Source organism: Bubalus kerabau, chromosome 4 (genome assembly GCF_029407905.1).
Source record: "Bubalus kerabau isolate K-KA32 ecotype Philippines breed swamp buffalo chromosome 4, PCC_UOA_SB_1v2, whole genome shotgun sequence".
Taxonomy (NCBI): Eukaryota; Metazoa; Chordata; class Mammalia; order Artiodactyla; family Bovidae; genus Bubalus; species Bubalus kerabau.
The window spans coordinates 67,988,986-68,014,388 of NC_073627.1; the positions used below are offsets into that span (position 1 = coordinate 67,988,986).

Genomic DNA, 25,403 nt, shown 5'->3' on the forward strand with positions numbered 1-25,403 from the left:
AGGGGAAATGACATGGCCTGGATGATTACACAAGCAAGATTAGAACAGAGAAAAAGGTATAAGTTATTCTCAAACACAGGTGCAAAGAACTTGTTACCTTGAGCGTATCTCAGGTCGTAGCCATGTTTACCTTTTAAACGCAGCATTCTGAGTACTATAGGAGTGACAGGTTAACTTTCTTTTGATGATTGAAACAAATCATTAACTACTGCATAAAATTCTCACAAATAGCCAAGATATTGACCAATATGTTTTTGTGAAGACTTAGTAAACTCTAATCTAATTTGACTTCATGATAGAAGGACTAAGCAAATAAATGAGGGGAAATAGCTGAAAGTGTTTTGACAAGATTTTAATTTTAATGAAGCAATATGGTTTTCTTTAAGTCACTTATTTTACAGTGAGATATCAACTCAGTTACCATTTAAATTACAGAATCCTGGGAATTGACACATATCTTCTATCATCTTTAGGCTAAAAACAGGCATTCTTATTTAATTTCCAGTTCATGATAGTTGAAGATGCAGAGAGTACTTTCTATCATTGAAACTTTAAGACCCTTAAAGGATATAAAATATTAAATAAAGAAAGGATTAAATGTTGACCTTTGGTTCAAGGTCTTGTTTTGAAAAGTATTTAAATGCTTTACCTTTACAAGATACAAGAATTGTATCCTCAGGTCCCCCAAAGAAAGTTTCTTATAACTTCCTCTTTGAAATTTCAATAATGTTTAAAATAATCTCTGGAGTGTGTGGTTGCTCAGTCACTCGGTCATGTCTGACTCTTGTGCAACCCCATGGACTGTAGCCCACCAGGCTTCTCTGTCCCTGGGGATTCTCCAGGCAAGAATATTGGAGTGGGTTGCCATTTTCTCCTCCAGGGGATCTTCCCAACCCAGGGATCTATCCAACCCGTATCTCTTATGTCTCCAGTGTTGGCAGGTGGGATCTTTACCACTAATGTTACCTGGGAAGCCCAGATAATCTTTGGGGTCCCTGTTTATTTTAAATCCCATTTCTGCATTTTGTAACAGAAGTGCCAGGGATCTTTTAATAACTTTGTAACTGTACCTTTGCAATCCACTCAAATGCTAAGTTTGACAACAGACAGAATCTTGTTTCCTTTTTCACATGACTGAATTCTGATGTAATTTAATTTCTCCTAATAATGATTGTCAAGATAAAGCCAAAAGTTAATCAATATTTGTTGGGCACTGTGTGTCAGTAGTCACTGCCAGGCTCTGGGTGCGCAGCCACTAGCTAGACACACAAGGCTGCCCTTAAAGCTGCACACTTGATAGTTGAGATGACAAAGAGTTAAATGCATAAGTACTAACTACCATGGAGAAGGGTATTTGGGGCACACTTAGCAGAGGTGTCTAAGTTGGTATTTGTGGGGAGGTCAGGTGAACAGTCAGGGTTAATAATTAATTCAGACCTAATGGACAAGGAGGACTTACCTGATGTGGTGGAGGAAATAGTGTGGAAGAGGCAGCAGCATGTTTGAGATCTGACCAGGCAGAGAAGAGCAAAGATCAATTCAGGAACTTAAAGGAAATCGATGCCTAGAGCCCAGGTGTGAGGGCAGTGAGGAGCCTGCTAAGTCATGCTAAGAAATGAGACTTCACACCAGTGCCAATAGGGAGCTATTAAAAGATTCAGAACAGGGAACTAACATGACAGTAATTGCTTTATGTAAATGCAGATATTAAGACGGTAATGTTCTGTCCTTGTTTTTGCTGAAGACTGGAGACTATAAGTACCCCACACTGGGAGGGGTAGCCAACCTGAGGAGGATTTGCAGAGGGTGTTCTCAGACAAGGGACGAGGGATGTAGCTGACAGTAGCTGATATCAGCCTCCAGACAGTACCAGAAGGATGAAGAAGTAGCACTGGAAAGGTGATGGGGTGGAATGTTCACTGTGATATGAGATCTGTCACGTCTCCCCTTGAGAGGGAGGGGGGTTCCTGGGGGATCTTGACAGAGGGCTGAGAAAGACAAAGGGTGAGACCACGGCTGGAGCCCCTGGACCAGTGGTGTGTAAGCTATGTGTAGGATGTAACAAGTCCATGAGTGCTTTCCTAGTAACCCAACCTGGGGTGGGCTTGGGGCAGGGTGAAGAGAGTCCACTGGAGACCAAGCAGTCAAATGCACTTGGAGTTGTTCTTATAACAGAAGCTCTAGCTGGGGTGATGTCCAGACAAGGACTGCTGAAAAGTGGGGATGGAGAAAGCAGATTCATGTGATCCTGCAGAGTGTATAGCTGTGCTAGGTAACCACAGGGGGTGGCCTTCATAAATGGCCTGTCTTAACAAACCCCACTGTGTTAGTCTGCATTCTCTGAAGAAGAAGAATGAATAGGGTGAGTATGTGTATATGTCTGTGAGTGTGTCTGCAAATGCCTATTTTAAGGACTTGGCTACATGATTATGGGAACTAGCAAGCCCAAAATCTTTAGGGTGGGCTGGCAGGAAGAGTTGATGCAGCAGCTCAAATATGAACACAATTTGGAAACAGAATTCTCTCTTCCTCAGGGAATGTCCGTCTTTTTAATATCAAGGCCTTCAACTGACTGGATGAAGCCCATACACAGCATAGAGGGTGATTTGTGTTATTCAAAGTCCACTGACTTAAATGTTGATCTCATCTAAAAAATACATTCTCAGGAACATCCAGACTGTTGTTTGACCAAACATCTAGATACTTTGACCAAGCCAAGTTGACTTATACAATTAACCATCACATCCACAATTAACTGGCACTAAAACTGAGCATTAAAAAAACTAAGATCATGGCATCTGGCCCCAGATCATGGCATCTGTGCCTTTGCTGACAAAGGTCCGTCTAGTCAAAGCTGTGGTTTTCCAGTAGTCATGTACATGTGTGAGAGCTGGACCATAAAGAAGGCTGAGTGCTGAGGAATTGATGCTTTTGAACTGTGGTGTTAGAGAAGACTCTTGAGAGTCCCTTGGACAGTGAGGAGATCCAACCAGTCAATCTTAAAGGAAATCAGTCCTGAATATACATTGAAAGGACTGATGCTGAAGTTCCAATACTTTGGCCACCTGATGAGAAGAGCTGACTCATTTGAAAAGATCCTGATGCTTGGAAAAATTGAAAGCAGGAGGACAAGGGGATGACAGAGGATGAGATAGTTGGATGGCATCACTGACTCAATGGACATGAGTTTGAGCAAGCTCTGGGAGATGGTGAAGGACAGGCATGCCTGGTGTGCTGCAGTCCATGGGGTCACAAAGAGTTGGACATGACTGAGTGAACAACAACCAAAATTAGCTGCAAACCCTTTTTACAGCCATAGAAATGTAGACTGTAAATGGACTTGTGAAAACATGCATGTAGAAACCAAGCTATACTCAGTGTTAGTCAAGAGAGAAAGCTCTTCTGTCCCCTTACTTGCCCTTTTGTCCATTTCAACTGTGAAGATGCTGGACACCACATAGCCAGCAGGGAGGAAGGCCACAGGGGTCCTGTTCCCAGCACAGTCCTGTTCTCAGGGCTAGAAGAGGAGAAACACCTTAAATTCCAGAGCCTTAGTTATTTCATGTGGATGGACGTAGTGAGGACTGGCTCTGCTGTCTAAAGTGACAGAGGAAAATCCAGTGACACAGAGCAGGCTTATAGGAACAATAGAGGGAAAATAAAACCACTTTATTCCAGTATCCGGAGTACCTGCGCTTTCAACAAACTAGCTCCAGGTTGTCTCTGCCTGCTGTGAGATGATGATTTTAGTGCCCCGGTTCTGATGCTCTGTTAGCTAAGGATGAGTGGGTGTGGTGGTGGTGGGGCTTCCCTGATGGCTCAGATAGTAAAGAATCCTCCTGCAGTGCAGGAGACCTGAGCTCGATCCCTGGGTTGGGAAGATCCCCTGGAGGAGGGCATGGCGCCTAACTCCAGTATTCTTGCCTGGAGAACTCCATGGACAGAGAAGCCTGGAGGGTTACAGTCCATGGGGTCTCAAAGAGTTGAACATGATTAAGCAGCTAACACTTTGACTATGTATATAGAGTCAGTTTATATTTAAGGGTTGATATGTCTTCCTGGATAACTAGTCCCATTATCATTATATAATGACCCTCTTTATATCTGATAATGTTCTTGTTTTGAATAGTCTGCTTAGTCTGAAATTAATACAGCTATCCCTACTTTCTTGTGATTACTATTAGCATGGTATATCTTTCTCCTTATCTTTATTTTTAATCTGAGTTTTTGTATTTAAAGTGGGTTTCTTATAGAGAAGGTATAGTTTTTGTTTTTTTAATTACCTTTCATAATCTTTGACTTTTATTTCATGTATTTTTACCATTCACATTTAAATTGTTTATATCATTGGAATAATATCTACCATGTTTGTAACAGTTTTATGTTGCACAACAAGTTTTTTCTGTTTTCATCTTCCTTCTGTCCTCTTTCTCGGGTTTTAATTGAGCACTGTATATAATTCCATTTTATCTCCTTTGTTAGCATAGCAATTATATTATCTTTTAAAACTATTTTACTGGTCGTCCTGGAGCTTGCAGTATAAAATTACAACTATTCCATATCAATCATCAAATAACTACTACTGAGGTTTGCAGGTATCTTATAACAAAGTTTTTCATTTCCTCACTCCTCTTTGATGATAGTGCTGTCATTAATATCACTTATCCAATTTCTGTAATCACTTATTGTTACTATTATTACTTTAAAAAGCAGCTATCTTTTTTTTTCTGTGACTTTGTTTTTTAATTCTTAAGCCTTATGATCAGATGATTTACATATTTGTGCTATTGATATACCTCCTCCACTTTAAGCCTTCTAATGAATTTGCAAAAGCATCATTGCCAATCACACATATACAAACAGTTCTACAGTTGTGTTTCTGATTTCCTGTTTTTTAAAAAATTTTTTTAATCATGGTTTTTTTAAAAAAATGTAATTGGAGGCTAATTGCTTTACAATATTGTGGTGGTTTTTGCCATACATTGACATGAATCAGCCATGGGTGTACATGTGTCCCTCATCCCGAACCCCCCTCCCACCTCCCTCCCCTTCCAATCCCTCAGGGTCATCCCAGTGCACCAGCCCAGAGTGCCCTGACTCATGCATCGAACATGGACTGGCGATCTTATTCACATATGTAATATACATGTTTCAATGCTATTTTCCCTGATTTCCTGTTTAAAAGATAATCCTGAATTATAACTTAGTCTGATTTTGTGAAGAGTGCACAGCAAAGTTTGCTAACATATCTTGTCACAGTGAATTTTAAAAGCATCTCATCCTAAAGATCATCTGTAAAATGTGAGGTGCTAAATACTCTTTATTTAGGCTATACATAAACCACACTAAAATGGCTTTCAGTAAGTAAAAGGTAATATTTTAGAGAAGAGAATTTTAATTACATTGTCATAATTAAGACCAAAAAGATAAACGGACATCGTCAGTGTATCTTCAACCTTTGCCTTAACAGGCTAATGAACACAACTTGAAACACACGTGAACCCTCTTCTGTTCTATGAGACAATGAAGGGACCTTTTCATTATATAAATAGATTAATGTATCCAGTTATAGAAATCTAAATATAAAACCAGTCTTCTTGCCCTTCTCCACATCACCCATTTTTAAATCATTTTTCCTCCACGAGTGAGTGAGAGTTTACCACTCACAAGCCGAATGTTCTGCTCTTTCAAAAAGCAGCTATCTTTTAGATCAGTTAAGATTAAGAAAAATAAAAGCTTCATTCAACATTCATTTATTTTTTATCTGACATTCTTCCTTTCTTTATATGTGTACTAGTTTCTGACCAGTATTATTTTTCTTCTCCCTAATGATTTTCTTTTAAAGTTCCTCAAAGGATACGTTGGTTGGCAATGAATTTGTACAGTTCTTTGCTTTCTGTGAGCCTATTTCCCCCTCAATTTGTAGGGAAGTTTCAGTGAATAGAGAATTATAGGCTAGTGTGTGTTTCTTTCTCTCAGCACTTTAAATCTCTCCCTTCTCACTTCCTTCCCTTGTTTCTGATGAGAAGTCTTACTTACAACTTCTTTATCGATGTTCCTCTGTAGGTTCAGTATTTTTTTATTTTCCTCTGTCTTCTTTCAAGATCTTGTCTTAGCTTTCTGTAGTTAACATTTGAACTTCTCAAGTATATATTTTTGATATTTATTCTGCTTGGAGTTCTCTTAGCTTCCTGGATTAGTGATTTGGTATTTGTCATTAACTATGTAAAATTATCTGCCGTTATGCTTTCAAATACTCTTTCACTCCATTTTTTTTCTCCTTCTAGTATTTCAGTTATTTGTGTGCTACACATTTAAAAAATTTCCCTCAGTTCGTAGATGCTCTTTCCCGCTATATTCTTTTTTATCGTTGCATTGTAATTTGAGAAGTTTCTACTGACATATCTTCAAAATCATTGATTCTTTCCTTGGCCGTGTTCAGTCTACTGATGAGCTTATCAAAACCATTGCATTCTTCATTTCTGTTACAGTGTCATTGACTTCTAGAACTCCCTTTTGATTTTTCTTAAAATTTACATCTCTCTCCTTACACTACCCATGTATTCTTGCATACTGTCTTTTTTTCTACTGGAACCCATAACGTTGCCATTATTATTTTAGAAAACTCAATTATAGAAGACTCAATTCCCTGTCTCCTAATTCCAGCATCTGTGTCATAGTTGAGTCTGATTCTGATGTTAGCTTTGTCTCTTCACATTACGTTTTATCTAGCCTCATAATTTTTTGTAGAATGCTGGAAATGATGTAATGGGTAAGAGTAACTGGGAAAAAGGCTTTTAGTGTGAGGTTTTTTGTTAATCTGACTAGGAGGTAGAACTGTGTCTAATGTTTACTGTATCCATGGGGACAGAGATTCATATTCCTCTATTCATATTCTTGTGTATGTGTGCTCCAGCCCTTTCAGCTGCCAGTCACTGGTCTTATACTGGACTCCCATAGATGCAGAGGCCAGTAGGGGCTGAGAGAGGAAGCATTCTATAAACCTACTCTTAAATCTCGGTCTTGCAGTAGGCCTATGTCCCTGATCTGTGACCATCATAAGTTTATTAATTATCCCATTAGTTACATCTAAACTCACCTACCAATCTTAATTTTAGTTACTAGATTCTGTTTTTAGATGTGCAATTTGTCCTTCTTGAAAAATTTGTTTTACCTGTGTTTTAAGCCTTTTTATTTCTTAAATAATACCACATACTTTTAGAAGTACGTTATTTTATTACAGAGTCAATGTTTTAAGGCTCTTTTTGTATTTATATTCGCTTACCTGTTTATATGTGTTTCATCTGTGTTTTTTAATTTTTGACTATTCGAGTATACATATATTTTCAGAACTTTTAGGCTTGAGCCAACATATGTCCTTCCAGAGGGGATTTTCTTTAGGCTTAATTTCAAGTACCTCTGAAGTGTAATATGTTGAATTTTAAGCTAAATTCTCAGGTTCACATTTTTTCTCATACAATAAGTTAGGCTAAAAAATTCCCATGATGGATCTTTTTTCTATAAATTCTCAGGAAAAATTCCTCATGCACTTCTCCTTCCACAAGTCAGCATAAAGATCTAATGCCAGATCTTTGCTTGTCAAGTTTACTAGAAGCAAAGCACTTTTATTTCTGTTTTACTTTTCTAGTAAGAGTGAAGTTTTTAGTTCTCATTTTATGTTGGAAACCAACTTTCTAGACCCCCATTTTGAGAGGCTGTTGAGCCTTCTCTTCTATTTCTTAAAAAAAAAAAAAATTAATGGCGTGTAGTTGCTTTACAATGTTTGATTCATTTTAACTGCACAGAGAAGTGAATCAGCCATATATGTGTATATACATATATTCCTTCTTTTTTGTATTTCCTTCTTATTCAGATCACCACAGAGCACTGAGTAGAGTTCCTTGTGCTACATAGTAGGTTTTCTTTAGTTATCTATTTTATCAGATCAGATCAGATCAGTCGCTCAGTCATGTCTGACTCTTTGCGACCCCATGAATTGCAGCACGCTAGGCCTTTCTGTCCATCACCAACTCCCGGAGTTCACTCAGACTCATGTCCATCGAGTCAGTGATGCCATCCAGCCATCTCATCCTCTGTCATCCCCTTCTCCTCCTGCCCCCAATCCCTCCCAGCATCAGAGTCTTTTCCAATGAGTCAACTCTTCACATGAGGTGGCCAAAGTACTGGAGTTTCAGCTTTAGCATCATTCCTTCCAAAGAAATCCCAGGGCTGATCTCCTTCAGAATGGACTGGTTGGATCTCCTTGCAGTCCAAGGGACTCTCAAGAGTCTTCTCCAACACCGCAGTTCAAAAGTATCAATTCTTTGGTGCTCAGCCTTCTTCACAGTCCAACTCTCACATCCATACATGACCATTGAAAAAACCATAGCCTTGACTAGATGGACCTTTGTTGGCAAAGTAATGTCTCTGCTTTTGAATATGCTATCTAGGCTGGTCATAACTTTCCTTCCAAGGAGTAAGCGTCTTTTAATTTCATGGCTGCAGTCACCATCTGCAGTGATTTTGGAGCCCAGAAAAAGAAAGTCTGACACTGTTTCCACTGTTTCCCCATCTATTTCCCATGAAGTGGTGGGACCGGATGCCATGATCTTCGTTTTCTGAATGTTGAGCTTTAAGCCAACTACATGGTACCAATAGTGGATATATGTCATTCCTAATCTCTCTATTTTATTTCCACAGCCCTCTGAACCTTTATATTCAGTCAATTTTAGCACATTTTCAAGCTACCCTCACCTCCACTGTTGGGCTTCCCATGTAGCTCAAACAGTAAAGACTCTGCCTACCATGCTGAAGACCTGGGTTTGATCCCTTGGTTGGGAAGATCTCCCGGAGAAAGAAATGACAACCCATGCCAGTATTCTTGCCTGGAGAATCGCATGGACAGAGGAGCCTGGCGGGCTATGGTGACCATGGGGTCACAAAGAGTCAGACATGATTAAGAGACTAACACTTTCACTCCTACCTTTGCTTAAATCTTAGCCAGAGTATTTCTTATGATGACTCTGGCTACATTTATAAATTCATGCATTTGAATTTTATCTACCCGTTTAAATTGGGGGCTTACTCTATTGATTATAATGTTGAGATAAGGAGTAGTAGCAGTGATTGTCTGTGGCTGGAATTCTAATCTGTGCATCACTTTGGTCATGTTGGTTCCAGATTTGCCTCTTAAATACAGACCTACTCCTGGGGTACTAATGAATTCACAGACTTAGATGTACTTGTTTCTTTCTTGTGAAATGTTGACAAGGTATGTATATAATAGATGGAGCATATGATAGATGAAACAGATATTGCTTTTACTAACATCTCTTGCATAGCAGCCTGGCTATGGAGAATCTAAACATTTGACTTTAACAGTCAATCCAAGTTGATAATACTGATAGGCATTGAGACTATTTCTTGTTCTCATTTTATGTTTTTTCTCCAGTGCCCATTTTATATTTCATTTTAACAATTCTTTTTTGGAGCATTCTTTTCATTATTTAAGTGTTAGTAGATTGAAGACAGTAAGACTCACATATATGGAACATTTCAATGTGGCAGGACATATCCTATCTTAGGAGGCAGCCTGACACTTTCTAGCTGTTTGTGCCCTTGACAATATATGGGTTTTCTGTGTCTCCAATTCCTTATTGATACCATGGGGATAAAGACAGCCCCAACCTCGTAAGGTTGCTGTGGGTGTTGCTGGCTGGCACGCAGAAAGCACCCTGTGCATCTAGGTCAAGATGATGAGCATGGTGGTAATAGTCATGGTAATGATGACAGAGCTGGGGAAGTGGGCTTGAAGGGGAAAATGTTTACAAGAACAAATGCTAGCATAACCCTTTTCTTAGATTTCTTTGTCTAATCTTGGTACTTTAAGCTTTATAGAACTAGTTAGAAGATGAGTTTAAAACCATATTTTTTTAAAAATTAAGCTATTTGATTAGAAGGAGTGTACTTTAATGATTTCTTCCCTAACTTGATCTTATTATCAGCGTCACAGAGAATCAGCACTGACATTATTGCAGCTGGCATTTTCTGAGAAGTCAGGTTAACCTGTCCAATTTCTCAAAGAGAGAAATAGGATAATAAGGATAATCCCTTTAAAATCTCCCAACCATTTCTAGGGATTAAGTCTAAGACTTAACCATTAAAGCTTCCTTTAAAAAAAAAAAAAAAAAAAAAGCAAACTGTCCTTAACCTCACTTTGTAGTTTCATCTCCTCCTGCTCTGCCCCTTGCAGTCCAGGCTGTTCACTGTTCTCTGGAGTACCATGATTTTCACATCTTTGTCTTAAGGTTTCATTCATACTGTTTCCTCTGATCTAAACATCCTGATTTGTATTCTTTTCTAAATTGGCCCCTCTTTGTCTCCGGACTGACACCCTGGAGTCCATTCTTCCCACTGCAGCCAGATGTTTGGAAGCTGGAAATTGATCCTGTCAGGGCCCTGCTTATTTTCCTTAAATAGCTGCTGCTTGCCCTAAGGGATAGGATTCCATTTCCTTGAGAGAGTTTATAATATTTTCTTGACCTTTCTGAGCTTATCTGCATTAGCCTGACTCACAATGTGATGAGTCATTCCAGCCGTTTTAGAAACCATTTCCTTGGTTTCACATGGTCTCCCAGTTTTCTCCACATGTCTTGCTTGTAGGAACGTGTGTGTTCAGTTCACTCGTCAGATTTAGAGTTGTCAGGTACAAACAGGACACCCACTTAAATGTTAACCTCATGTAAATAGCTAATACCTGGAGAAGGAAATGACAACCTACTCCAGTATTCTTTATTGCCCGGGAAATCCCATGGACAGAGGAGCCTGATGCACTACAGTCCATGGGGTTGCGAAGAGTCAGACAACTTAGCGACTAACAGCAGCAGCAGCAAATAGCAAATAACTGTATAAGTGTGTCCCGAATAGTTTATGGGACAGATTTATACTACAAAGTATTTGTTGTTTATCTGAAAGTCAAATATAAATGAGCATCTTGTATTTTTATTTGCTAAATCTAGCAATCCTACTTTAATTACAATGAAGTATTTTAGAACCAAAATCATATGTTCTCTTAACATTCTAGACTTCATGACTCTAACCACCATGGTTGAAATGGTTAATCTGATTTTCTCTTCTACTAGATCCTGTTCTCTCTCAGGACAAGGATCATAACTTTATCACTGTATTGTTTGCAGCCCTGGCTAGAAAAAGAACAGTTCCTGGAAAACAGAAACCATTGAACAAAGATTTAGTGAATAAATGAATAGATGGATGGATGGATGAATGAACATGTTAGAATTCCTATGGAATGCTTCTTCAGTAGGATATCTTCCTGAGAAAACTGGTAATTATCTCTCTTTTGGTAACATGTTTTATGTCTTTCCTTTATAGCTCTTATCACACATATAACATGCATGACCCTTAAAACTATTGGTTTACATGTCTGTACACCTTCCTGCCTGATGAGCATCAGTGGTCACAGGTTGAGTCTTTACCCCTTGGTGATTGTGCTTCTTGCCTTCTACGTTGACTTATTAATTAATCACTGATTTATAGTTAGCAGTAACTGTTATTTAAAGAAGGGACCTAAGTACCCTTTCTGGAGAGAAATGCTGACCTAAGCTTGAACATGATGTGCAATTGTTGACACTGCATGTGTATTTCAGTGATGTTAAAAGGAAAATTGTTGTTGTTGTTGTTCAGTTGCTGAGTCATATACAACTCTTTGTGACCCCATGGACTGCAGCACGCCAGGCCTCTCTGTCCCTCACCATCTCTCAGAGTTTGCCCAAGTTCATGTTCATTGCATCCATGATGCCGTCCAGCCATCTCATCCTCTGAAGCCCTCTTCTCCTTCTGCCCTCAATCTTTCCCAGAATCAGGGACTTTTCCAATGAGTCGTCTATTCATATCAGATGACCAAAATACTGGAGCCTCAGCTTCAGTCCTTCGAGTGAATATTCAGAGTTGATTTCCCTTAAGATTGACTGGTTTGATATCCTTGCTGTCTAAGGGACTTTCAGGAGTCTTCTCCAGCACCACAGTTTGAATGCATCAATTCTTTGACATACTTCCTTCTTTACTGTCCAGTTTCCTCAACTGTAGGTGTCCACTGTGAAGACCATAGCCTTGACTATTCAGACCTTTGTTGGTAATGTCTCTGCTTTTCAGCATGCTGTGTAGGTTTGTCATCATCTTAACATTTCTCATCACTCTCCTCTTTCACAGGAGAGTTAAAGAGCTGGCTTAAGACTAAAAAAACAAACAAACAAACAAACAAACAAACAAAAAAAACTAAGATCATGGCATCCAGCCCCATTACTGCATGGCAGATAGAAGGGGAAAGGGTGGAAGCAGTGACAGATTTCCTCTTCTTGGGCTCCAAAATCACTGCGGACAATGACTGCAGGCATGGAATCAGAAGACAATTGCTTCTTGGCAAGAAAGCAATAACAAAAAGAAAACAGTGCCTGTTAAATCACCTGCTCATTTGCTCAAAATTAAATACTTTATTTTAATAAAGATAAGAACTGAGTGTCATGCAGATGAAAGTTCACAAGGCAATAACAATAAGTCATATTATGTGCCAAGTAATATTATGTGCTGTGTGATTTAAAAGAATAATCTCTATTAAACTTCATAATTAAATGAACAGAAGTGGATACTCGTCTCTTCATAGCTCTGTATTAAAGATGTGAAAATCAGGCTTAAGGATGTCCCTAAGGCTCTAAATATAGTAGATAATGGAAAAATCTATATATTTTTTTGCTAGCCAATAAAAATACTCTTTAAAATATCCTACATCATATAATATGAGAAGTGGTTGAAAGGAAGACGAGAAGGCTCCCCAGGAGGCTCAGTGGCCAAGGATCTGCCTGCCAATGCAGGAAACATGGAGGATCAGTTTCCTAGGTCAGGAGGATCCACTGGAGAAGGGCATGACAAGCCACTCCAGTATTCTTGCCTGGATAAAAAAAGTGATAAATGCTGTCATGTTTTTGGAGGAGGAGACTGTGTGTGTGTTCCAGGGAGCAGCAATAAGCCCAGTGGGAAACATCCATGGCTAAATAAAAGCAGGGCTTTCCTAATACCTGAGGTCAACATTCAGAAAACTAAGATCATGGCATCTGGTCCCATCACTTCATGGGAAATAAATGGGGAAACAGTGTCAGACTTTATTTGTTGGGGCTCCAAAATCACTGCAGATGATGGCTGCAGCCATGAAATTAAAAGACACTTACTCCTTGGAAGAAAAGTTATGACCAACCTAGATAGTATATTCAAAAGCAGAGACATTACTTTGCCAACAAAGGTCCATCTAGTCAAGGCTATGGTTTTTCCAGTGGTCATGTATGGATGTAAGAGTTGGACTGTGAAGAAAGCTGAGCACTGAAGAATTGATGATTTTAAACTGTGGTGTTGGAGAAGACTCTTGAGAGTCCCTTGGACTGCAAGGAGATCCAACCAGTCCATTCTGAAGGAGATCAGCCCTGGGATTTCTTTGGAAGCAATGATGCTAAAGCTGAAACTCCAGTACTTTGTCCACCTCATGCAGAGTTGACTCATTGGAAAAGTCTCTGATTCTGGGAGGGATTGGGGGCAGGAGGAGAAGGGGACGACAGAGGATGAGATGGCTGGATGGCATCACTGACTCGATGGACGTGAGTCTGGGTGAACTTCGGGAGTTGGTGATGGACAGGGAGGCCTGGCATGCTGCGATTTGTGGGGTCGCAGGGAGTTGAACATGACTGAGTGACTGAAATGAACTGAGGTTATTAAGTGTAAATAACTCCTTTAGGAGTAGAATAATTAGATTTGGAATTGAACTGCTTTGAGATTCTTCTACAAAGAATACTTTGCACATTCCTGGAAGATTTAAGAGGTGATATTGTAAAGGTGAGTCACAGAGGAGATTCCATACATAGTTCACGTGTACAGGTTTACAGACCAAAAAAAATGGTATATTTGGTACTTTAAAGATGTTGGATTTATATGTGTGGTTTTATATGTAAAAAGTTCAGACTTTTGTGAATTTCTATAGAACTGGTAGTTGGCTGGGAAAAGATGTCACTTTAAAGCTATAAATACTTTCAGTTTCTGAGAGAAAGACTTAAATATCTCCATTGGACTTTCTGTTTCACTGTTTATAGTAACTATTGAGAAAGATCCTTTATTGATGCCAAGGAGCACATTATGGTTCTTTGGGGGATATTTTGAAGTAATTATTAGCTTTAATGAAGAGGTTTCTGACTAGGAAGGGAAATGTAGCACTGGGGATTCTACAGAGCCAGGTATTTTTGAGACAGGACTCTGTCTCCACAGGCTCTTCTGCTCATGAGAGAAGAGTGTGTCTTTCTTCATGTGGATTTAGACTGTACTTTTCTCTGTAGAGGTGCTTGCTAGATTGTTCTTGTAGGAAGACTCCATGGCAGGAGCTGTGAAGTGGTGTTCAGAAGTAAAGGGACTGTACTTAAATTGAGGTTCTGCCTGTTTGTTCCAGGAATGACCTGCACAACATTCTATGTAGGTCATTAACCAAGACATTGTGGGATGTACTGATGTTGGAATATTACATTCTGATGTTATTGTGCTTTTGGGGCTACTAGGTAAGAGTGCAGACGTCCTGAATGCCTTGGGCAGATGCTACATTTCCATTTTCTATGATCCCATAATTAGCATATCCAGAGCCTAAGGCAGGGACCACTCTTTGTTCTCAGTTGTTGAGACCTGATTCTGAGGATCAGCTCTCCTTTAGGGCACTGTCACTGATAGGGTTGAGCTGGTCCTTTAGCAGAGGGGCAGGTTGGTTGCAGATTGCAGGGGAAGACAGTGATGTGAAAGTATGGAGGCACTTGACACTTTCTCATGTAGGTCTGAAACAAAGCATGGGTGTTCCATCTCACCATTTATTTTTAACATAGTATTGAAAGTTCTAGCTAAAGTGATGACAAGAAAAAGGAAATATTAGAAAATGGATTGGGAAGGGAGAAATAAAAACTCTCTTTGTTTGCAGTTGACATTTTCACTTATGTAGAGGACCTGCTAGATCCTTTGAGATGAGAGCAGCCATGTGTACTGTAGGTTGTAAGTTACTGTGTTGTAATTCTCTCATGTAAATTAACACATGCTTAGCAAACACCTATTGTATGTTACATACTGCTTTCTGCGTTGGGAGAACTCAGAGAAAAGCCAGTGCCATGCCTAGGATATAACGATAAACTGCAGGAAGTGGCCACTCTCCTGTGAGCTGCCCTCCCAGCCATGCCCTCTCATCCTAGGACAGTGTTCCCGTGATAGGTCACCCAAAGATGGAGGGTAGCCTGAGACATGCCCCAGGTTGCTCTAAGAGGCGGGAACAGAGAACAGCAGTGCAGATGCCAAGAAGCCAGAGTCAAGGCAGAGACTAATGTCTAGTAATGTATCAGGAAACGGTGGGCGTGGTGGTGGTGAAAATCTTGTCATGTCCCCACTGAGATCATCTGCAGCACAGAGTGCTATGGGTTGCCAGCCCAGCTGCTGTCACCCAGGTTTACTACAGCATGTGCTAAAGCCACAGTTCTCTCAGGGTCTGGTTGGCTGTCATCTGAGCATAGTAGAGGGTCTAGTGCCACCCTGTTCTTGTGATGCTTGGTCCTCTAATGGGTGACCTTATCCCCGATGGTCTGGACAAATGTTTTCTAGATGGAGCTTGTAGTCTGAGACGCTTCTCACCTAATTCTCCCTCCTTCCCCTTCCCTTCTACAGGACTCTGGTTTGAGGCTCTGCCCAGTCCCTGCTGCTCTCTCTCCCCTCACCTCCCACATGCTGATGCCCAGCTGAGATCTTCTCAGACAATCGGACCTCATACAAGTGCTGTGTGTGACATTTAGCAAAACTGGCAGGTGTGGATTGAGAACATGTATAATTTTGGTGCTCATATAATGTGAAGAAATTGAGCTTGGACTTTTTAGTTGTTTATGCAAGTGTGTGTTCAATATATCAAGTTAGAAGTCACCTTAAAAAAGAAAATCTGAACTACTCCCAGTTGGAAGAAACAGAGGAGGTTGTGTAATATTGTCTTCATCATAAGAAATACATATTTGGTCTTTGGCCCTATTTCTGGCACAGAACTCCTACCAACCTTGGAATTTCCTAAGTTATGAGAGTGACACAGTTGTCTTTCATTATGTTAATGAGGTGCCTTTTGGGCCTGGTGTGCTGCAATTCATGGGGTTGCCAAAGAGTCAGACACAACTGAGCAACTGAACTGAACTGAACTGAAGGAGGGAGAAAACCAACTTCCTCCAGGGAGGGGAGAGGGGCTGGAGGTTGAATGGGGGACCGATGGCTGATGATGTAATCAACTATACCAATTTAATGAAGCCTCCATGAAATCCAGAAGGACCAGACTCTTTGAGCTTCTAGGTTGGTGAACACAGAGAGTCAAGGAGTTGGGTGGCAGAGGGGGTGGGGGGGTGTGGAGCTCAGAGAGGGCATGGAAGCTTTGTCCCCTTTCCTTATAATTGCCCTATACATCTCTTCCATCTGGCTGTTCCTGTGTTATATCCTATTATAATAAACTGATAGTCTAGTAAGTAAAATATTTCTCTGAGTTCTCTGGGCCACTCTAGCAAAGTAATTGAGCCTAAGGAGACGGTCATTGGAAGCTCTGACCTATAGCAAATCAGTCAGAAAAACTGGTGGCAACGGGGATTTGAGATTGGCATCAGAAGTGGGGGCAGTCTTTTAGGACTGAGTCCTTACCCATGGGATCTGATGCTGTCTCCGTCAGAATTGAGTTAGGTGCGCAGGACACTCAGGCAGGGAATTGCGTGGGAAAAAATCCATACTGGTATTAGAATTGAAATCAGAATCATACATTGCTATTGAGATCCTCAGTTCAGTTCAGTCATTCAGTCATGTCCGACTCTTTGTGACCCTATGGACTGAAGCACGCCAGGCCACCCTGCCCATCACCAACTGCCGGAATTTATTCAGACTCATGTCCATTGAGTTTGTGATACCATCCAACCATCTGATCCTCTGTTGTCCCCTTCTCCTCCTGCCCTCAATCTTTCCTAGCATCAGGGTCTTTTCAAATGAGTCAGCTCTTTGCATTAGGTGGCCAAAGTATTGGAGTTTCAGCTTCAGCATCAGTCTTTCCAATGAATATTCAGGACCAATTTCCTTTAGGATGGACTGGTTGGATCTCCTTGCAGTCCAGGGGACTCTCAAGAGTCCTCTCCAACACCACAGTTCAAAAGCATCAATTATTTGATGCTCAGCTTTATTTATGGCCCAACTCTCACATACATACATAACTACTGGAAAAACAATAGCCTTGACTAGACGGACTTTTGTTGGCAAAGTAATGCCTCTGCTTTTTAATATGATATCTAGGTTAGTCATAACTTTTATTCAAGGAGTAAGCATTTTTTAATTTCATGGCTGCAGTCACCATCTGCAGTGATTTTAGAGCCCCCAAAATTAAGTCTGTCACTGTTTCTCCATCTATTTGCCATGAAGTGATGGGACCAGATGCCATGATCTTAGTTTTCTGAATGTTGAGCTTTAAGCCAACTTTTTCACTTTCCTCTTTCACTTTCATCAGGAGGCTCTTTAGTTTCTTTTCACTTTCTGCCATAAGGGTGGTGTTATCTGCATATCTGAGGTTACTGATATTTCTCCCAGCAGTCTTAATTCCAGCTTGTGCTTCTTCCAGCCCAGCATTTTTCATGATGTACTCTGCATATAAGTTAAATAAGCAGGGTGACAATATAGCCTTGATGTACTCCTTTTCCTATTTGGAACCAGTCTGCTGTTCCATGTCCAGTTCTAACTGTTGCTTCCTGACCTGCATACAGATTTCTCAAGTGTCAGGTCAGGTGGTCTGGTATTCCCATGTCTTTAAGAATTTTCCACAGTTTGTGGTGATCCACACAGTCAAAGGGTATTCCTGTGGTTGAGACAATGGCCAGGGTGGGGAGACGAAAGCATATTTTGATGCCAAAATCCTGGAAAGAAGGGTTGCTGTCAGAGAGCAGATAGATCCCAACTGTGAACATAAGGAAGTGCAGAAAAATGGGTTCAAGGTGTGATGCCACAAAATATAGCCCAGAGCAAGAAAATGAAAAAGGAGACAAAAATCCGTGGTGTAGACACAAACATACAGGTTCCAGCAAAAATGCAGGAATGAAAAGGAAACATTATGGTTTGGGTATGTATAGTGTAAGCCTGAAAACTGCTTCAACTCATGAATATAGGCAATGAGACTGAAGGATTTAATGATAACTCATTTGAGGCAGTAGATGTAGATCAAACAAGACAAAGGCCGGGATTAAGTCCCATATGAAGAAAAGAAAGAGTAAGAAGTGTTGCTGTTGGAAGTAATCTCTGGCACATCCTGCTCTGAACTATTTCTGCTCATCAGTGAAGGAGAAGAGAGTGAAGGAATTACCATTGGCATCAGAAATCTTGCATTAGATCAACAGGTCAGGAAGGTTACTCATTCAAGTCTTTACACACTTGCTGATATCAAACAATGGAATACATGAAATAATTTAAAATATTAGAAGTAGCAAATGCAAATTTTAGGCATAAATGAGTTATTCTGTACAAAAATAATAGTGCTTAGCTAGATATTGCTTTTTAAATAGTTTCCACCAATAGTGGAGATAGACTTACACAATCTATTAATGTTTTTTCCCCAAGTTCTACCATATATTTTGAATGCTAGGTATTTAGAATCAAGCAACCAGCATTTGATTCTAAAAGTGTTGCTAATTAACCCTTACCAAGATTTAATTCAGGCAATGTGAAAATCAGATGGGAAAAGTAATCATTTAAGAAGAGAGTAGAAAGGAAAATGAGCTTCCCGGGTGTCTCAGTGGTAAAGAGCCTGCCTGCCGATGTAGGAGACACAGTTTCAATACCTGAGTGGGGAAGATTCCCTGGAGGAGGAAGTGACAACCCACTCTAGTATTCTTGCCTGGGAAATTCCACGGACAGAAGAGCCTGGTGGCTACAGTCCATGGCGTCACCAACTGTCAGACATGACTTAGCGACTAAACAGTGACAATAATAACAGAAAAGAAAATGTCAACTACACTTGCATTTCATTGGTTTGACTCAATATAGATGTTTAAAACAAACCAAAGGACAAGACCAATTGCTTACTCTCCCATTTCTATTTTCTAGGGAGTAGAATGGGAAGCTCTATCTTTTTTTCAAGTCACTCATGGGTCCAGTTGTTTTACAACTGGTGTTTGTTTCCTTTCATGTAAAAGTGAAATACCACTAATCCATAATTTACAAGTTATAGTGAAGAAAAATAAAGTATTGTGTTTGACACAATGGACAGATTTCTGGCATCCAGTGGGAATGCAATGTATGGTGGTTCTTAACTCATGGGGAGTGAAACATCATTGGTATCTTTAATAAGTGTTAGTCGAAAATGGTGAACAGGAAAAACATAAGGTTGTCCAAAATATAAAGGCACAAGGATAAGAAATCTAAATCAACATTACAAATGTAGGGCAAAGGAACATATAATCAAATAAATCATAAGACCTGCAAGAAGGATACATGTTTGGGGAAGAAAAATGGAGAGTTTCCTAAATATATGTGAATCAAGAAGACAAGGAAGGAAGATTATAAGCCCCTGGAGAGAGATTGAAATGAATTCAATGATGGAAGAAGCAAATGCAGCACAAAAACTGAATGACTTATTTGTTTTAGTGCTCATTGGGGAAAACCTGAAGTTCTCCTGGAAAGTGAAAAGTTCCAGGGGGGAGATGGCAAAACTCCTAAAACCAAAGACCTGGAAAATCATTTACATAGGGAGCGTCTCATCAGAATGAGCCTACAATGCCTGCAGATTGCTTTATTGGGGAATTTTGTCAAAATGATTTCAGGTGAGAAAGCCCCTGGAAATTGATAATTTAAGGATGAGATTCAGTGGGTATCTGCACATTAAAACTATATAGAATAATATTTTATGCTCATAGATATGTGTTGCAGCATTATTTATAATAGAGAAGAATGGAGATTTCTGTAAAAATACAAAAAGAAGAGAATTGTTAAACATTATAAAAGTTATAATAAGATATTTTATCAACAAAATAATGCTTATAAAAGTAAAAGTGTAATAAAATGTTTATAATGTCTTGAGGTTAATTTGTGTTTTTATTTGCCAGTATAATTTAACTATTAGTTTAGTTTAGTTGCTCAGTCATGTCCGACTCTTTGCGACCCCATGAATCACAGCACGCCAGGCCTCCCTGTCCGTCACCAACTCCCGGAGTTCACTCAGACTCATGTCCATCGAGTCAGTGATGCCATCCAGCCATCTCATCCTCTGTCATCCCCTTCTCCTCCTGCCCCCAATCCCTCCCAGCATCAGAGACTTTTCCAATGAGTCAACTCTTCTCATGAGGTGGCCAAAGTACTGGAGTTTCAGCTTCAGCATCATTCCTTCCAAAGAAATCCCAGGGCTGATCTCCTTCAGAATGGACTGGTTGGATCTCCTTGCAGTCCAAGGGACTCTCAAGAGTCTTCTCCAACACCACAGTTCAAAAGCATCAATTCTTTGGTGCTCAGCCTTCTTCACAGTCCAACTCTCACATCCATACATGACCACCGGAAAAACCATAGCCTTGACTAGATGAAACTTTGTTGGTAAAGTAATGTCTCTGCTTTTGAATATGCTATCTAGGTTGGTCATAACTTTCCTTCCATGGAGCAAGTCTCTTTTAATTTCATGGCTACAGTCATCTTCCGCAGTGATTTTGGAGCCCCAACAAATAAAGTCTGACACTGTTTCCCCTGTTTCCCCATTTATTTCCCATGAAGTGATGGGACCAGATGCCATGATCTTAGTTTTCTGAATGTTGAGCTTTAAGTCAACTTTTTCACTCTCCACTTTCACTTTCATCAAGAGGCTTTTGAGTTCCCCTTCTCTTTCTGCCATAAGGGTGGTGTCATCTGCATATCTGAGGTTATTGGTATTTCTCCCAGCAATCTTGATTCCAGCTTGTGTTTCTTCCAGTCCAGCGTTTGTCATGATGTACTCTGCATAGAAGTTAAATAAGCAGGGTGACAATATACAGACTCGACATACCCCTTTTCCTATTTGGAACCATTCTGTTGTTCCATGTCCAATTCTAACTGTTGCTTCCTGATCTGCATACAAATTTCTCAAGAGGCAGATCAGGTGGTCTGGTATTCCCATCTCTTTCAGAATTTTCCACAGTTTATTGTGATCCACTTAGTCAAAGGCTTTGACATAGTCAATAAAGCAGAAATAGATGTTTTTCTGGAACTCTCTTCTTTTTCCATGATCCAGCAGATGTTGGCAATTTGATCTCTGGTTCCTCTGCCTTTTCTAAAACCAGCTTGAATATCAGGAAGTTCATGGTTCACATATTGCTGAAGCCTGGCTTGGAGAATTTTGAGCATTACTTTACTAGCGTGTGAGAAGAGTGCAGTTGTGCAGTAGTTTGAGCATTCTTTGGCATTGCCTTTCTTTGGGATTGGAATGAAAACTGACCTTTTCCAGTCCTGTGGCCACTGCTGAGTTTTCCAAATTTGCTGGCATATTTAGTGCAGCACTTTCACAGCATCATCTTTCCTGATTTGAAATAGGTCAACTGGAATTCCATCACCTCCACTAGCTTTGTTCATAGTGATGCTTTCTAAGGCCCACTTGACTTCACATTCCAGGATGTCTGGCTCTAGGTCAGTGATCACACCATTGTGATTATCTGGGTCATGAAGATCTTTTTTGTACAGTTCTTCTGTGTATTCTTGCCACCTCTTCTTAATATCTTCTGCTTCTGTTAGGTCCATACCATTTCTGTCCTTTATTGAGCCCATCTTTGCATGAAATATTCCCTTGGTATCTCTAATTTTCTTGAAGAGATATCCAGTCTTTCCCATCCTGTTGTTTTCCTCTATTTCTTTGCATTGATCACCGAAGAAGGCTTTCTTATCTCTTCTTGCTGTTCTTTGGAACTCTGCATTCAGATGCTTGTATCTTTCCTTTTCTCCTTTGCTTTTCACTTCTCTTCTTTTCACAGATATTTGTAAGGCCTCCTCAGACAGCCATTTTGCTTTTTTGCATTTCTTTTCCATGGGGATGGTCTTGATCCCTGTCTCCTGTACAATGTCATGAACCTTATTCCATAGTTCATCTGGCACTCTATCTATCAGATCTAGGCCCTTAAATCTATTTCTCACTTCCACTGTATAATCATAAGGGATTTGATTTAGGTCATACCTGAATGGTCTAGTGGTTTTCTCTACTTTCTTCAATTTAAGTCTGAATTTGGCAATAAGGAATTCATGATCTGAGCCACAGTTAGCTCCTGGTCTTATTTTTGCTGACTGTATAGAGCTTCTTCATCTTTGTATAATTTAACTATAGTGGCCTGCAAACTTTTTATTCTTAAAAATACATTTTATATCACAGTCTAACAAACATATACACATATAATGGCAACCCACTCCAGTGTTCTTGCCTGGAGAATCCCAGGGATGGCAGAGCCTGGTGGGCTGCCGTCTGTGGGGTCTCACAGAGTCGGACACAACTGAAGCAACTTAGCAGCAGCAGCATAAGATATATACATATATAAAGGTGAAGCAAAAGTTTTACCAAAACATCTACCCTGAGAGTTAATTTTTTTTTGGAGACCTTTTTTTAAAAAAAAGTTTTAGGTTTACAACACATTGACAGGAAGCTACAGAAATTCCCCGAGACCCCCTCCCCTCACATGCATGGCCATTATCAACAGAGTGGTACCTTTTTTTAAAAAAACAAAAACAAGGATGAACTACGCTGACACACCATAATCACCAAGGTCCCCAGTTCATCTTAGAGTTCACTGTAATAAAGTGAGTACTACTGCAGCTTCTATGCTGCTGCTGCTGCTGCTAAGTCACTTCTGTCGTGTCCAACTCTGTGTGACCCCATAGACGGCAGCCCACCAAGCTCCCCCGTCCCTGGGATTCTCCAGGCAAGAACAGTGGAGTTAGTTGCCATTTCCTTCTCCAATGCATGAAAGTGAAAAGTGAAAGTGAAGACGCTCAATCGTGTCCGACTCTTGGCGACCCCATGGACCTGCAGCCTACCAGGCTCCTCCGTCCATGGGATTTACCAGGCAAGAGTACTGGATTGGGGTGTCACTGCCTTCTCCGGCTGCAGCTTCTATAGATTTGAACAAAACTATAATGACGTATATCCCTCATTATAATGCTATTCAAAGTATTTTCACTGCTCATAGAAATAACTTCTGTACTTTCTGTATTCATCTCCCCACAAACTCCTGGCACTCACTGATCTTTTTATTGTCTCCATAGTTTTGCATCTTCCAGAAAGCCATATTGTTGGAATCTATTTTTCTTTTTTGTTCTTTCTCCTTGAAAAGAGAGGTTCAAAGCCTTTCTAAGATCACTTATGGCCCACCCACACATGGATCAGACAGGCTCTAGGCGACAAAGACCCCAACCAAATACTGCAGCTTTTCCTCCAGTACCGAGCCCTATCCCACTGTCCTGCCCAGCAGCCACATGAAGGGATGAGGGACACATGATGGATTTTTGTAGGAAGGCCACACGTTTTGTGCCCTTTGTTACAAAGAATACAGATTCCTACGTGGTGTGTTGTAAGCAGACAAGCCATTTCTTCAGGGCCTTGCTCTGAGCACACCCCATATAATATTAATGTAACATTAACTGAATGAAAATTCCATATACAGAACAATTAAAATTTGTGAAAGACAGTAACCAAAGGGAAAAAAACCCGGGGCAATCCATAATAAAATGTTAAAAATAATTATCTCTAATGGGGGTATCAAGGCTATAGATTATTTTTATGTTCTTTTACTTTTATGGATTTTCTAAAATTAGTAGGTACTTTTTATATGCAGACATACGTTAAATGTGAATCTGTATAAGTACTGTGAAAAGTTTAAAAAATCAAGTAGCTCTAGAAGACATATAATTAAAAGCAGCATTTCTTTGCTCCACCTTTTTTGCTTTCCCAAGTCATCCACTTTCAAACCTTATAACTGTTTCTTCTGTTATTTACCTCCATATACTAAATAACCATCTTTAGTTTTTAAGGGATTATTTATTGAATTATTCATGTAGAAAATAGATTTGCTACCCCACACAAATATTTTGTTTGTTCTCCCAACACATTTGCCTCTTATTTAGATTAAATAAGTCATTTATTTATTTTTTGTGAGTATTTTGTGTTTATCCAGAGTGGAGTTGTTGTATAGTGTCATATACTATTTCATTCTCTTCCTTGTACAAGTTATTGTTTTCCTTGCAACCAATAGTTGATCCCTTTTGTTGTTTTCTTAGGAGCCTAGTCTGAAACTGTCAGAGATGCAAAGACTTCTCAATGTAATTGAATAAATCAAGTAAGATCTGAGTTTAAGTTCCTTGAAAATAGAGCTGGTAAAGGGGTGTGGATGCATGGGTTTTATGCATGTGGATGCATGCCTGAGTCAGCACACACTGGAGAAGAGTGGGGGAAGCACTGGTCTGGGACAGGAAGTAAGCAGGGCATTATCTCTCATGGGGGTTTTCCTTTTGTTTGCTTCCAAGGGCAGCGTTACCTCTGAGCACTGTGGGCATCCCAGGTGGCTCACTGGGTAAAGAATCTCACCTGCAATGCAGGAGGCACAGAAGATGTGGGTTCAATCCCTGGGTCGGGAAGATCCCCTAGAAGAGGAAATGGCAACCCACTCCAGTGTTCTTGCCTGAGAAATCCCACGGACAGACCTGGACACAACTTAAGTGACTGAGCATGCACTGTGGGCAGTGGGATGGAGCTTCTAATCTCTAGGACCTGATGGCTCCCTCTTGGAGCAGGACAGAAGGGACGGATGGGAATCCTTGGCCTCCACCAGCTGGAGGATGGGAGCACTGGCCCAGTTAAGTGGGCTGGGGCAGGTCCAGAGCATCCAATGTAGAGAACTTCTCAGTGTCTCCCTCCCTCCCTCCCTTCCTTCCCGCCCCCCACCCCCACACCCAGCCCCATCCTTCTCTTCCTTCTCTTTCCCTCCCTCCCTCCCCTCTCCCTCCCCGTGCTTCCCTCCATCTGTCTGTCTTGGGGCCCTTGTTCCTGGATCTTCAGGTTTTCTCTTGAAGCAGCCAGATTCTCTAGAGAGTAACCCCATTTCTTACCTGAGGCATAGATTCCTTTTTCCCATATTCTTGGACCCTACAAAGGGGGTGGTCTAATGAATGAACCATATTTTGTGGCACAGGAGCTCTCATCTGTTCCATGTTTGTTCCACTCTTCTGCAACTTTGTGTGACTTAAGCCCAGTCCTCTGCCAGGTGGCAAGGGGGCTATAAAGGGATAGAAATTCTGGGATCAAATTTATTCTTAAATAGACTTCCATCTAGCGCTTC

The 25,403-nt window shown here is 40.4% G+C and overlaps 1 long non-coding RNA gene and 1 other non-coding gene across 2 annotated transcripts; one reads left to right on the forward strand and one right to left on the reverse strand.

Annotated features, from left to right (window-relative positions):
- On the forward strand, positions 1-24,414 carry LOC129651455 (uncharacterized). Its single transcript, XR_008714152.1, has 3 exons — positions 1-56; positions 15,745-15,881; positions 24,346-24,414. It is a non-coding gene; the product is annotated as an uncharacterized LOC129651455 (long non-coding RNA).
- LOC129651962 (small nucleolar RNA SNORA11) lies at positions 23,562-23,686 on the reverse strand. The gene has a single exon (XR_008714451.1). It is a non-coding gene; the product is annotated as a small nucleolar RNA SNORA11 (small nucleolar RNA).
- Positions 24,415-25,403: the final 989 nt, after the last annotated feature.